The following is a 15,538-nucleotide window of genomic DNA, read 5'->3' on the forward strand; positions in this document are numbered from 1 at the left end:
TCACTGTTCATATCCCTTCGCTATCACCTCTTCCACAGCCAACAATGGAGCATTGTGGGCTCCACCTTTCCTTAGTCATCGTTGCTGTCTCTGATTTGTCTGTACCATTTCCGTACCTTTAGATTCCATCTCCCCTGTAGAAGGATCTCAACCCGAAATGTCACCCATTCCTTTTCTCCAGAGATGCTGCCTGACCCACTGATTTACTCCAGCACTTGGTGTCTATGTGGCAGATGAGATTAGTTTAACTTGACTTCAAGTTCAGCACAGACACTGTGGGCTGAAAGGCCTGTTCTTGTGCTATACTGTTCTATGTTCCATGTCCGATGAAGCTTAGAAATTAGGATCTTTTCCACTTGAATTTAATTGCTGATTCATTTCCCAACTTGATGTACTCAACAGTGGGTGTTCTAGAAGATAGACACAAAATGCCGGAGCAACTCAGCGGGTCAGGCAACATCTCTGGAGAATATGGATAGGTGATGTTTTGAGTCGGGACCCTTTTTCAGACTGAAAGTAAAGGTGGGTTGGGTTGGGGGGGGAGAGGAAATATACTGGGGGGGCGAGAAAAGGCCAGAAAAAAACAGGGCTGGCAACAGATAACCTCTGGAAGGGTGGAGCCCACAATGGCCCATAGAGTCATAGAGTCATGCATTGTGGAAATAGGCCCTTCAGCCCAACTTGGCCACACCGACAAACATGTCCACTCTACACTAATCCCACTTGCCTGCGTTTGCCCCACATCCCTCTAAACCTGTCCTATCCATGTACCTGTCTAATTGCTTCTGAAACTTTGTGATGGTCCCTGCCTCAACTACCTCCTCTGGCAGCTCGTTCATTACACCCACCACTCTTTGCGTGAAAAACATTACCCTCAGATTCCTATAAAATCTTTCCCCCTTCACCTTAAACCTATGCCCCCTAGTTCTCAATTCCCCCACTCTGGACAAGAGGCTCTGTGCGTCTATTCCTCTTACGATGGCCCGTTGTTGGCTGGGATGGTGTGATCGCACGATGTGTACAGGGATGAATCCAGTGGAACAAGTAGGACAACAAGGGGAGAGAGAGGGGGAGAGAGGGCGGGAGACAGGGGATGTTCTCACTCCACTGATGAATTCTCTCATTTATTTCTTCCTGTCAAACAGTCATTCCCAACAAGGCTAGTTTTGAAAGAAGATAGACACAAAAAGCTGAAGTAACTCAGCGGCTTAGGCAGCATTTCTGGAGAAAAGGAAGAGGTGACATTTTGGGTCGAGACCCTTCTTCATTTGGTGGAACGAGAGATAAGAAAATGCTCTTTTCAAGGGGTGAATGTTTGTTCTATCCCTTTGGCCAATAACATCTCCCTGCAATAATTGCATTGCATTATGTGAGAGTAGGATAAATGGTGATGTACATGGTTCCCTGAGATTGTCTCACAACTGCTATTTTAACAAATATATGGGTTGTATCAGGAGCAAAACTGATAGTAAACCACAAGATAAAGTTTTGAACTTTATATTTTTAATAAAAAGCATGAAGAAATTTTACTTTATAAGTTATTAAACTTTGAATTTGTACAAAATATATGGTGCTGACATTTTTTATTGTCACTTATATAATCGGTGAGCGACAATAAAGAATTTGGTCTGGCTGCTGAATACACCAGATAACATTAAATCATGAAGTCCCTTTGCAAAACCACAGTGGGATTAAAAGTAAGTCTTTATGCTCTATATTACTTTTAAGTGTTTTGAATTGCATCATGAAGATGCCTTTGAAGTATATTGGGGCACGTACAGTCTATTAATTGTTCCTTGAAACAAAACAATCTATGCATAGATGATCTAATGCCAAGCCGCATGCTGCTTCCTTTAGTTGCGTTATTATTGACGATCAAGTTGATTTAAAGGCCTGTCCCACTTTAGGCGATTTTAAGGCGACTGCCGGCGACTAGGCTGTCGCCGACAGTTCGCCAGATGTCGTGGGCATGATCGTGAGGAGTCTTCCAAGAATCATAGTGGATCTCGGCGCATCACTGAGAAATCATTCGGAGTGAAATTTCTCGGCGACAGCTGGCTTGTCGCCAGGTATCGTTGCTTATTGCGGTCGCTGTCGCATGCTGTCCCCAGGTTTGATAGGTTCTCTTAGATGCATTTAGAAGCACATAATATTAAAATAAATAAAGTCATTTCAAAATACCATAAAATGCTTGTGTTTAACCAATTTATTTACCGTCAGAACATTTGACAGGTAGATTGCAGGCGACAGTTTGGCGGTCAGGTAAGCATGGGAATTTTGCGATGTTTATGGCCATCAGCCATTACATTTAAAGTGGGCTCCCAACCCAGATATGCAACCCAGAAACCAGATACATTTCAATGTATCTCCCGTACATTTTCAAAGAATGCCCACACACCTTTCCCAAAAATCCACTTAACCACTTTAAAAATTAATGTTTTTAATACAGCTATTAGTAAACTGGAAGTAAATCCAGTTTATGCCTTGTTAAACTGATGCTTGGTTTTTAAGTAATCCATACAAGATGTTATAGTTCAAAACTCTCAAGTACTTACCGACGTCAGTGATTTCAGCAAAAATTAGGACGCCGGAGAAGCATTGACAGCGTGGGAATTTCGCGATGTTTCCGAAGACGGTGTAATCTCGACTTGACTCGGCATTGTTGTGGTCATTGTCGTCGGGTAAAAGAAAGTTTGGCGATCTGCTACGACTTTGACAGTCACCGGCAGTCGCCTTAAATTTGCCTAATATGGGGCAGGCCATTTAATATTTGATTTGCATGACTTGCAGCACGTTTACCCAGAATAGGCCGCATACAGTTGCTCAGCAGGTAGAATCAGTGCCCCACAGTGCCAGAGACCCGGGTTCAGTCCTGGCCTCAGGTGCTGTCTGTGTGTGGAGTTTGCGAATTCTCCCTGTGACTGCGTGGGTTTTCTCCGGGTGCTCCAGTTTCCTCCTCCACCCCAGAGATGTGAGGGTTTGTAGGTTAATTGGCCCTCTGTAAATTGCCTCTATAATGTAGGGAGAGGATGAGAAAATGGGGTAACAGAAACTAGTGTGGACCGGTGATGGATGGTCGGCGTGGACTCGGTGGGCCGAACGGCCTGTTTCCATGCTGTATCTCTAAAATCTAAGGTCTAAAGTAAAGTAAATGCAACTATCATATCTGCCTCTACCTCCACCTCTGGCAGCATGTTCCAGGCCCTCACCACCCCCAGTGTAAAGAAACTTGCCACGCACATCTCCTTTAAACTAAGAAGGTTCAACATGTCCCCAACAACCCTCCTACACTCCTACAGATGCACCATAGGAAGCATTTTATCGGGATGCATTGCATTGGTTTGGGAACAGCTCCTTCCAAGACAGCAAGAAATTGCAGCGAATTGTGGATGCAGCCCAGACCATCACACTAACCAACCTCCCTTCCATTGATTCCAGTTACACCTCACGCTGCCTCGGCAAGGCCAGCAGCATAATCAAGGATGAGTCGCACCCTGGTCAATCCCTCTTTTCCCCTCTCCCATCAAGCAAAAGGTATGGAAGTGTGAAAAAGCACACCTGCAGATTCAGGGACAGATTCTTCCCAGCTGCTATCAGGCAACTGAACAATCCTACCGCAACCAAAGAGCAGCACTGAACTACTATCTACCTCATCAGGGACCCTCGGACTATCTTTGACCAAATTTAGTTTAGTTTAGTTTAGTTTAGTTTAGTTTAGTTTAGTTTAGTTTAGTTTAGTTTAGTTTAGTTTAGTTTAGTTTAGTTTAGTTATACAGGATGGAAACAGATCCTTTGGCCCACAGAGTCCATGCTATCTGTGCGGAGATTGCAAGTCCCTGTGTGACCCCGTGGGTTTCTTCCGGGTGCTCTGATTTCCTCCCACATCCCAAAAACGAGCTTGTTTGTAGGTTAACTGGCCCACTGTAATTTGCTCCTAGTGTGTAGGGAGTGGAGTGGATGCGAAAAGTAGGATAACATGGAACTAGTGTGAACGGGTGTTGGATAGTCAGCGTGCACTCGGTGGGCTGAAGGACCTATTTACATGCTCACTCTGTCGATCAATCGATCACCTGTGGTTTCTGGCTCAGCTTCAGAACAGTTCTAGGAGCATTGTGAGTTTAAAGCAACGTACACAGGGAGGGCAGTCAGTCTGTTTTCCAGGGAAAATCCAAGGTAATGCTTCAGGTGGGATGCCCACATTGTTTGTCTCTGAATGTGTGCTTCCTGACCTAGTGTCTGCTTTCAGCTGTTTAGTTCAGTGCAGAAATACGGCATAGAAACAGGTCCTTCGGCCCACTGAGTCCACACCGACCATCGATCACCCTTTTACACTATTCTATGTTATCCCACTTTCGCATCCACTCCCTACACACGAGGGGGGGAATTTACAGAGGGCCAATTAACCTTCAAACCCGCACTTCTTAGGCATGTGGGAGGCATAGATAGGGTAGATAATCAGAACCTTTTTCTCAGGATGGAGAAATTAACTACTGGAGGGAATAACTTTAAGTTGAAAGGGGCAAAGTTTAAAGGAGATGTGCAGGGCAATTTTTTTACACAGAGGGTGGTGAGTGCCTGGAATACACTGCCAGGGGTAGTGGTGGAGGCAGATATGATAATGGCGTTTAAGAGGCTTTTGGATAGGCACATGGAAATGCAGGGAATTTCCATGCAGGGAATTGTTTATGCGTAGGTAGATAAGAGATGGCCTTGGCATCATGTTTGGCACGGACATTATGGGCTGAATGGCCTGTTCTTGTGTTGCACTGTTCTATGTTCTATGAAACTGGAGCATAGGGAGAAAACCCACGCGATCATATGGAGAATGTGTAAACTCCACACAGACAGCACCCGAGGTCAGGATCAAACCCGGGTCTCTGGCGCTGTGAGGCAGCGGCTCTACCAGCTGCGCCAATATTACGAATTTACAGCAATCACAGTATTTTGGTGCTTTATAGCATGAGAAATAACATTTTAATGAATATTTTAGTAACATTTAACGTATAATTGATAGTGAATGGATGTGTGCCAGAACTCATTTAGATTTATCACAGTCCATAACTCTTGTAAATTCTGCGGCCTGCTTTATGATAGTGTTGCAATAGCTTTTTGCTGTGAAAAGAATAGTGTTAAACATTTTCTGATCTATTATGGAAGCAGAATATTATTTTTGACATTTTGGAGCTTTTTTTAAATAAACCACTGTGCATTTGGAGGTGTACAGACTGAATATTTTACATGCTAGCAAATGCAATTCCCTGAGAGGAGTTCAGAGAATTTTTTACTTTTGCTTTATAATCCAGGATCAGTTCATGATTAGTTGCAGACCGTGTCAAAGACCATCGATCACCCGTTCACACTAGTTCTATGTTATCCCACTTTCGCATCCACTCCCTACACACCAGAGGCATTTAACAAAGGCCAATTAACCTACAAACCCGTACGTCTTTGGGATGTGTAAGGACACCGGAGGTCACAGAGAGAACGTGCAAACTCCACTCAGATAGGACACAAGATCAGGATTCAACCCGGGTCTCTGGCACTGTGAGGCAGCAGCTCTACCTGCTGCGCCACTGTGCTGCCCTGCGCCTTTGGCCCATATCCTTCTCAAGCTTACCTCTGTCCAAATATATATTTCCAAATAATTTATTGATAATAATACACATACCTGATGCCAGGGGTGGCACGGTAGTGCAGAGGTAGAGTTGTTGCCTCACAGCGCCAGAGATCCGGGTTCAATTCTGACTACGTCATTGAACTCTTCATTGTCTGTAGAGTTTGTAAGTTCTCCCTGTCACTGTGTAGGTTTTCTCTGGGTCCTCCAGTTTTCTCCCACACTCCAAAGAGCTACAGGTTTGTAGGTTAATTGGCTTTGGTAAAATTGTAAAGTCCCTAGTAGGATAGTGCTAGTGTACGGGGTGATTTCTGGTTGGCGCGGACTCAGTAGGCTGGAGGGGGTGTTTCCGCGCTGTATGTGTAATGTCTAAATGCTAATGCACTGAGCTAAAACTATGTTTTAGTACACCATGGAAGACACATAGACTTTATGCAAGAAAGCGTAAGGTTTTCAGGATACTTGACAACAAGGCTAGTTTGTAAATTGCTTGAATTTCTACCAATTCTACAGATTTCTCTGGATTTTATGGTACCAGGTTATCAGTTTAATATTATTAATTTTGCTTAAAGATGTTGTACTAAAGAGAGTGATCTTTTGAGGTGTATGCAGGATACCATTGTCAGGCATCACAAACTATACTCTGATTTTGTTACACTCGGTGACCATTTCATTAAACACTTGCTCCAAGGCCTGCTGGATCTCTCAGTTGCTAATCATTTAAACCCCCCTTCCCATTCCCATGCAGACCTTTCTGTCCTGGGCCTCTTCCATTGCCCGAGTGAGACCACACACAAACTGGAGGAACAGCACCTTATATTTCGCTTGGGCAGCTTACAACCCAATGGCATGAACATTGAATTCTCCAAATTTAGTTAACTAACCCACAAATAACAACTCCTCCCTTATTTTAATCTATTTTCTTATCTCCCCTATTTCCTGTGCCCCATATGGACTCACACCCATTCCTTTCCTTCCCCCTCCCCTTCCACATATTCATTCATCTTCCAGCTTTACATAGAACAGTACAACACAGGAACAGGCCCTTCGGCCCACAATATTTGTGGCAAACACGATGCTTAACTGAATCTGCTAGCACAGGATCCATATCCCTCCATTCCCTGCGCCATATCCCTCCATTCTCATGTGCCTTTCTAAAAGCCTCTTAAACGCCACTATCATATCTGCCAACACCACCACCCCTGGCAATACATTCCAGGCTCTCACCACCCTCTGTGCAAAAAACTTGCTCTGCACATCTCCATTAAATTATCCCCCTCTCACCTTATAGCTTTCCCCTCTAGTATTGGACATTTCCACCCTGAGAAAAAAGGTTCTAACTCATTACCTTATCTATGCCTCTCGGAATTTATAAATGTTTTTAAGCTTTCTACGCCACTCTACCACAATCAGCCTGAAGAAGGGTTCTGACCTGAAACATCATCTATCCATGTTCTCCAGGGATGCTGTCTGACCTGCTGAGTTACTCCAGCACTGTATCTCTAAACCAAACTAAAAAACTAAACTAAACCACATGTTCTGCAATTCAGATTGATTCTTTAATTCAATCATAATGTATTATTCATTAAATATTTAATGCAATTTTTGCAATGAGAAAGGAAAAATAAAACACATACACAAGTATAATCTTCATGTTTTGATTACTCTGGTATACAACAAGATACTGAAGCTCACAAAGTACTGGAGTTACTCAGCGGGTCAGGCAGCATCTCTGAAGAACATGGATAGGTGATGGTTCAGGTTGGGACCCATTTTCAGACTGTGACAACGTCACCTATCCATATTCTCCAGAGATGCTGCCTGACCCGCTGAGTTACTCCAACACTTTGTGTGTTGTTTTGTGTAAACCAGCATGTTGTTTATCCAAGATACTAAAGGTAGTGCTTTCTCTGATAACGTCTTAACCTGCCCCTTAATTAGTTTAGTTTAGTTTAGAGATACAGCATAGAAACAGGCCCTTTGGCCCACCAAGTCCGTGCCGACCAGCAATCCCCGCATTCTAACACTATCCTTCACACACTAGGGACAATTTTACAATTTTACCAAACTACAAACCTGTATGTCTTTGGAGTGTGGGAGGAAGCCAGATCTCCCGGATAAAGCCCACTTGGTCACAGGAAGAACGTACAAATTCTGTACAGACAGCACCCGTGGTCAGGGTTGTACCCGGGTCTCTGGCGCTGCAAGGCAGCAAATCTACTGTTGTGCCACTATGTCAGAGTTTATTATATACAATATTTAAAAGGCAAACTTTTAAATAACTACACTATGTAATTATTCAAATATATATATTTTAAAATACAACACAGATAACTATCTTAATGCAATTGAACAATGCAATTAAAAGTAAAATAGGCTTTGTTTTCAAAATCAAATTGATTTCTAACAAAAGACACTAAATGTAAGATTGGAACAATGCAGGAAAAAGTATCGATTGACATTTTCATTGCCATTTCATCTTGAAAATGATGGCAGCTCTATGATTTCTGGGCATTTGTGGTTTAATACAGAAATCCAGAAGTTCCTAGTCATTGATTCATCACACATTGTTTGCAGTCTTGTCTGTGAAATCCAGAGAATTGAAGCAAATTACAAACTCGCCTTGTTGTAAAGTGTAGTACCCTGAAAATCTTATGCTGTCTTGCATGAAGTCTGTGCGTCTTTAATGGTGAACCAAAACATAGTTCTCGCTCACTACTGTACCTGGCATCTGGTATTTGTATTATGATTCGATCAACCAAAGCCCAACTTGCCCACGCTCACCATAATGCCTCTATCTACACTAGTCCCATCTGACCATATCCCCCTAAACTTTTCCTATCCATGTACCTGTACATGTACATGTACCTGGCCTGTTTCCAGGCTGTATCTCTAAACTAAACTATTCTAAACGAAACTAAACTAAACGAAACTAAATGAATCTCCCATTCGAGTCTCCCATCTCCCTTTTATACACTCTCTTTCCTCTCCTCCATCCCTCTCGATCCATATCCCTCCCTCTACTTCACATTTCACTCCTCTTCTTCTCTCCTTGTCTCTCCCCCTTTTGTCTCCTTTTCACCTCTAACCGTTGTCACTGACTCCACCCCTCTGCACATCAAAACTCCCCCTCACCTGTAGTCACCTTGCCAGGCTTTGTTCTACCCCCACCTCCATTTTCCAGTTTTCTCATAAAGGGTCTGCATGGGTCCTGACCTGTAACATCACCTGTCCATTCTCTCCACAAATGCTGCTTGACTCGCTGTGTTCCTCCAGCACTTTGTGTTTTGCTGCCCGTTACCAGCTGCTCTTCCCATGTGCTAAGTTCCTAAGCGCTAGAATTTCCACCCTTCCTGTTTCTCTACAAAGTTGCTCCTTGAAACCTTTTTCTTTGACTGAGCTTTTTAGACCCCAAAGTACTATCACCCAATGTGGATCTGAGTCAAGATTTGTACGATAGCGTTAGTCAAGAATGTTTTATTGTCATATGTCCCAGGCAGAACAATGACATTCTTACTTGCAGCAGCATAACAGAATATGTAAACATAGTACTCTGCAAACAATATAATAAATGGATACATATATGGATTTATCAGTGGATACATATATATTATATACACACACACATACACACTCACAAGAAACAAACAATCAATATTAGTGCAAAAAGACAAAACCAGTGCCCCCAAGTCTGAAGAAGGGTCTCAACCCGAAACATCACCCATTCCTTCTCTCCAGAGATGCTGCCTGTCCCGCTGAGTTACTCCAGCATTTGGTGTCTACCCCCAAGTCTATGTAGTTCAGAGCTTGTTGTGTTCAATAACCTAATGGCTGTAGGAAAAAAAGGCCCTGAACCTGGACATTACTGTTTTCAGGCTCCTGAACCTTCTTCCCAATGGCAGGATGGCAGAACGATGAAATGAGTGTGTGGCCAGGGTGGCGTGGGTCACTGATAGTGAGGCAGTGGCTCCTGTACATCCCTTTGATGGTGGGGAAGTCAGTACCCATGATGGACTGGACAGTGTTCACCGCTTTTTGTAATCTTTTTCACCATCTGAAAAGCCTTCAGATGTTTTTGCAAGTAGTGGTATAAATTGTTGATATGATACAACTGATCTTTTTCCAGCAAACTTAGCATGAGTCATAACATTGAGCAACTTTTGAAAATCCATATATATTATATTTATTGTATTCCGTTTACATATCCAATCAGCCACTTTTATGAAAAAAATTGTATTAAATAGTCAAGATCAATTTCTTCTTAACAGAATCTATCTTGACTGCCCTTGCTTAACCTATGAATTTTTAAATAGCTCACATATTTGATATTAAAGCACACAATGTGCGTATTCAATCAGGTTGTCTTGGACATTTGTCCTATTACTGTCGATTGGATCATATAGTCATAGTCATAAAGTCATACAGTGTTGAAACAGGCCCTTCAGCCCAACTTTCTCACACCGACCAACATGCCCCATGTACATTAGTCCCACATGCCTGCATTTGTCCCATCTCCCTCTACACCTATCTTATCCATGTACCTGTCTAAATGTTTCTCAAATGTTACGATAGTACCTGCCTCAACTACCTCCTCCTGAGGCTCGTATCGTGCACCCACCAACCTTTATGTAAAAAAAGAAACCCCTCGGGTTCCTATTAAATCTTTATTACCTCACATTGTACCTTTGTCCTCTGTTTCTCGATTCCCCTTCTCAGTGCAAGAGACTGTGCCTACCCGATCTATTTCTCTCGTGATTTTCTACACCTCTACTGATCACCTCTCATCCTCCTGCATTCCAAGGAATATAGTCCTAGCCTGTTCACCCTCTCCCTATAACTCAGGCCCTTGAATTCTAGCAACATCTAGTATTATCTAATCTGATTAGATAACATGCAAAACAAAGGTTTTCACTGTACCTCGGTACACGTGACAATAATAAACCTAAACCTAAACCCACAGAGAATGACAGAATAGAGTCATACAGTCATAGAGTCGTAGTCTTACAGTGTGGAAACAGGCCCATCGGCCCAACTTGCCCACACCGCCCAACATGTCTCATCTACGATAGACACAAAATGCTGGAGTAACTCAGAGGGTCAGGCAGCATTTCTGGAGAAAAGGGATAGGTGACATTTCGGGTCGAGACCCTTCTTCAGACTCAAATACACTGGTCCCACCTGCCTGCATTTGGCCCATGTCCCTCTAAACCTGTCCTATCCGTTTACCTGGCTAAATGTTTCTTAAACATTGCGATAGTACCTATGACAACTACCTCCTCTGGCAGCTTGTTCCATAATCCCACCACCCTTGGTGTAAAAAGTCTTCCTATTAAATTTCTCCCCCCTCAACTTAAAGCTATGTCCTCTGGTTCTTGATTCCCCGGCATCGCATCTCTGCTGAACTGAGGAATGTGTCCATAGTTTGTATGTAAATGCGGTGCTTGTCATTCCTGGTCATGAAACTTGAAGATTCCTTCCAAACATTCCACATGGACAACTTTAGCCAATCGAAAGATTATTTCAGGTTATTTTTCATATACTGGTCCACCACCGATTTTCCGGCACCCTTGGTTCCAGGGACTTTCTGGATTGTCTTCTTTGCCAGGCCAACAGAGGTCACAGTTACGGGGGAGCAGAGATACCGGCCCGCAAAGTTGGCCTCAGAGGTTGGCTATGGGAACGGATCTGCCGGCTCTGGCCATGTTAGAGTTCCAGAGTCCCGGCCCAGGGCCAAATTCAACCTGCCGATCGGTCCCTAGATGCCACATTTTTGAGGGGACTTTCAGTGCGGGGGGGTTGGGAGTTATCCGGATTACAGGGGGGCCCAGATCACCAGATGCCAGAAAATCGGTGGTGGACCTGTAATTGTAAGCGTTGATCCTGTTTCACATCCCTGACGATTTTCAGATTCAGGATGCGCTGCAGTTATAATCGGCCGTCAGCACTGTTCTCGATTATTGTTAAGAGGTTTCAAGTACCGTTTTAAATGCTCTCTGCTTCCACCTAAGAGCTCAACTTCCCTTAGCAATTATCTTAAAAGAACTCTGCCTCGTGAATGAATGACGAGCATGTTTTTAGCTTCAGTGTTTTTGACTCAATATTATATAGGCTAAATAATCATTAGTCATCTTATTCTCAGTGGAGTATATTGCATCAGCAGTCGCACAAACTCGGTGTAAAGGTTTGCAGTCAGTATTGTCCATGTGGTCTGATGGCATTTGTTAACAATTGCAAAGGAAATTAGAGTCATCGAGTCATACAGCATAGAAATAGGCCCTTCGGCCCAACTTGTCCATGCTAACCATGATGCACCATTTAAGTTAGTCCCAATTGCCCACATTTGGCCCATACCCCTTCTGAACATTTCCTCGATGTACCTGTCCGAGTGTCTTTTAAAATGCTGTTATATCATCAGGCATGCTCATCGTATACTCATGATCCTCAAAGTGAAACAGTTGCCCCTCAGGTTCCTATTAAATCTTGCCCCTCTCACCTTAAACCTCTGTCCTCTGGTTCTTGATTCCCCTACTCTGAGTAAAAGACTGGCCATCTACCCCATCTATTCCCTTCATGATTTTGTACACCTCTATAAGATCACCCCTCAGACTCCTGAATAAAGTCCCAGCCTGCCCAGCCTCTCCCTATAGTTCAGGCCCTTGAGTCCTGACAACATCCTCGTGGATCTTCTCTGCACTCTTTCCAGCTAAATGACATCCTTCCTGTAGCAGGGTGACCAAAATTGCACACAATCCTCCAAATGTGGCCTCAGAATTCTCCAAGAGAACTCTATTCTCTTAGGGTTTCCATTCAAATTCCGCTGGGTATGAATCAAAAGACTAAGACAATGGAATGTGTTGATTCGGTCATCTTACTGTGGGGAGACGATAACAGATATTGAGGAGTGATAGACAGGAAGTTACTTTTATGAGGTTGGAATCTAGGTGTCCTCGTAAGGTTGCATTTTTCGCAATACCAGGACCATTTAATGTAATGTTGGCTTCAGAAACAGCTGAACAACTGTGTGAATAATGTCAAAATCCACTACTGTGACATCTTAAGTAGTGTGGATAAAAAGAGATTTGTTTTTAAGAGTAAGTGCATTTCATTGCCTTCAAGATTACACAAGAAGATGTTTCACTTGGTTAAAGTTCTTGATAACTTCAAGATGCAATAATGTTAAATTAAATGTTTGTTCGTTGAAAGATATAATAATTAGGCCACATTGCATTTACTCTACAAAACATAAGCAATGATCTTTAATCACTTATGAAAAATAATTATGTTTTAACTCCTCACTATTACTCACTATGGTTCACTCTGGGTTATTTTGTATCATAAGTCAGAGGAGCAGAATTAGGCCATTCGGCCCATTGGGTCTACTCTGCCATTCAATCATGGTTGATCTGTCCTTCCCTCATATTCTCCTGCCTTCTTCCAGTAACCTTTGACACCCTTACTGATCAAAAACATGTCAATTTCCGCTTTAAAAATACCCAATGACTTGGCCTACACAGCCTTCTGTGACAATGAATTCCACAGATTTACCACCCTCTGGCTAATGAAATTCCTCCTAATCTCCATTCAAAAGGTATATCCTTTTACTCTGAGGTTGTGCCCTTTGGTCCTAGACTCTCCCATTCATGCAAACATCCTCTCCACATCCACTCCATCCAGGCCTTTTGCTATTCAGTTGGTTTTTATGGTATTTCAGTTTAATGATTTTTAAAAAAATTATATATTATTATCCCAGTGTATTGTATTACAGGCCTGTTATGATGCCTTAAGCAGGAATTGTATTGCACCATTGTAAGTAGGTATGACAATGAAACGCTTGACTTCTATGCTGTAAAATTATTGAAACAATGTAGGCAAATTAACCGTAGTAGTAACAATGGTTCTAGGACAGGTACATGGATAGGAAAGAAAGGTTTAGAAGGATATGGGTCAAACACAGACAGGTGGGCCAAGTGTTTAATTTAGTTTGGTTTTGTTTCAAGATACAGCGTGGAAACAGGCCCTTCGGCCCACCGAGTCCGTGCTGACCAGCGATCACCCCATACATTAGTTTTATCTTACACACTAGGAACAATTTATGAGCCACTTAACCTACAAACCTGCATGTCTTTGGAGTGTGGGAGGAAACCGGAGCACCCGGAAAAACCCCACATGGTCACAGGGAAACAGACAACACCCATAGTCAGGATCGAACCCTGGTCTCTGGTGCTGTAAGGCAACAACTCTACTGCCGCCAATGTGCCACCCTGTGGATGGGGCATCTTGTTTGGCATGGGCAAGTTGGGACAAGGGTCTCTATGACTCTAGATGCAGAAGTATCTAGATGCAACCTGAGCTATCTCACCAGTTTGGCAATCTTTCTACTAAATCGAAGACACTGAGATGATTTTTCTAACTGTTATTTATTTTGCCATTTCACAGCCTTCTCAATACCATTTAATGAGTTGGAATAACTTTGGAGTTTATCAAAACTAACTTAAAGATTTTTGCATCGATCAGTTTTGCTGAACATGGGAGGTAAAATATTTTCTCACCTGTAGTTCTGGACAATAACAAAAAAAAACAACCTTTCTAACTCATGAAATAACAGGGCCATGATAAATCACTATCTGTCAGAAGGTTTACGAGAATGTGGCCAGGATTCGAGGGCCTGAGCTACAGGGAGTGGTTGAGCAGACTAGGACTCATTCCTAGTGTGGGAGGATGAGGGGTGATCTTATCGAGGTGAACCAAATAATGAGAGGAATAGATCGGGTAGATGCACAGAGTCTCTTGCCCAGAGTTGGGGAATCGCGAACCAGAGGACATAGGTTTAAGGTGAGGTTGGAAAGATTTAATAGGAACCTGAGGGGTAACTTGTTTACACAAAGGGTGTAAGGAACAAGCTGCCGGAAAAACTAGTCGATGCAGGTGCTCTCTCAACATTTAAGACACATTTGGACAGCTACACGGATAGGACAGGTTTAGAGGGACATGGGCCAAATGCAGGCAGGTGGGGCTAGTGTAGATGGGACTTGTTGACTGGTGTGGGCAAAGTGGGCTAAAGGGCCTGTTTCCACACTGTATGACTCTAGGATTCTAATAGAATTTGGTGATCATATTGAAAGAAATCCTTGAAGGTAAAATGATTCACAGTAATTCAATTTTAAAAGTATTTCTTTTGACAAGATGCCAAGATCCTTACATTTTAATATGATTGAGAGTCGCAAGCTATTTGAACACATATTTCTATAAGAAGTGGTTAATTTTTGTGGAAGGAAAAACATAACGTGTGCATCCTTTTTAAAATCTGTGGTTTGCTTCTCGATCAAAATGAGTGAACGTTAACAATTTGATTTGCCGTTAAGTCATATTACCTGTAACTTCAGTCTGTCCCGGATCTTAGTGTTCAGCAGCAAAGGGATAAATGATAGGACAAGTGATTAAAACAATAGAACAAATGTGGAGGTCTCCACAAATAGGTAGAAATTGTCTCCTTTGTTCTTGTGTAATACACAGTGCAGAATCTCCCTGCTGCTTCCAAACACCGCCAGGAGTGCTATTCCACAAAATACCTCTTGTGTTTGGTTAATGCTAATTTGAAGATTATGCCAATAAAGACTGCTTCCTTTGATTAAGCAAACAGAGAAATATCATACCAGTCAAACCAGCTGTTAATGCACAAATGAATGTACGATGGTTATTAAAATTACCTCAAAGATGTACCTTTGTGCTTCATTTAAATCTTTTGAATTAGAATCAGAATATTAATCATTGTGCAGACCTAAATTAAATGTGGTTAGGCCCCTGAAGAGTTTTCACCAAATTTTCCTGCCTATTTCATTTATAGTCTTCTTTGTGGGCTGTTTTGCTCAGTAATTGCTCTGTTCCTTTGTTCGTGCCTTTAAGAGCAGCGTGATTTTTACTGTT

General features: G+C 42.6%; 1 long non-coding RNA gene across 1 annotated transcript in view; it reads right to left on the reverse strand.

Moving 5' to 3' along the window:
- Nucleotides 1–15,097, reverse strand: part of LOC144596284 (uncharacterized) — a 30,100-nt gene extending 15,003 nt beyond the window's left edge. Inside the window, exon 1 of the long non-coding RNA XR_013547582.1 lies at nt 14,986–15,097. This is a non-coding gene — a long non-coding RNA (uncharacterized LOC144596284). The remainder of the gene's footprint in view (nt 1–14,985) is intronic.
- Between the last annotated feature and the right edge of the window lie 441 nt (nt 15,098–15,538).

Source organism: Rhinoraja longicauda, chromosome 8 (assembly GCF_053455715.1).
Source record: "Rhinoraja longicauda isolate Sanriku21f chromosome 8, sRhiLon1.1, whole genome shotgun sequence".
NCBI classification, from domain to species: Eukaryota; Metazoa; Chordata; class Chondrichthyes; order Rajiformes; family Arhynchobatidae; genus Rhinoraja; species Rhinoraja longicauda.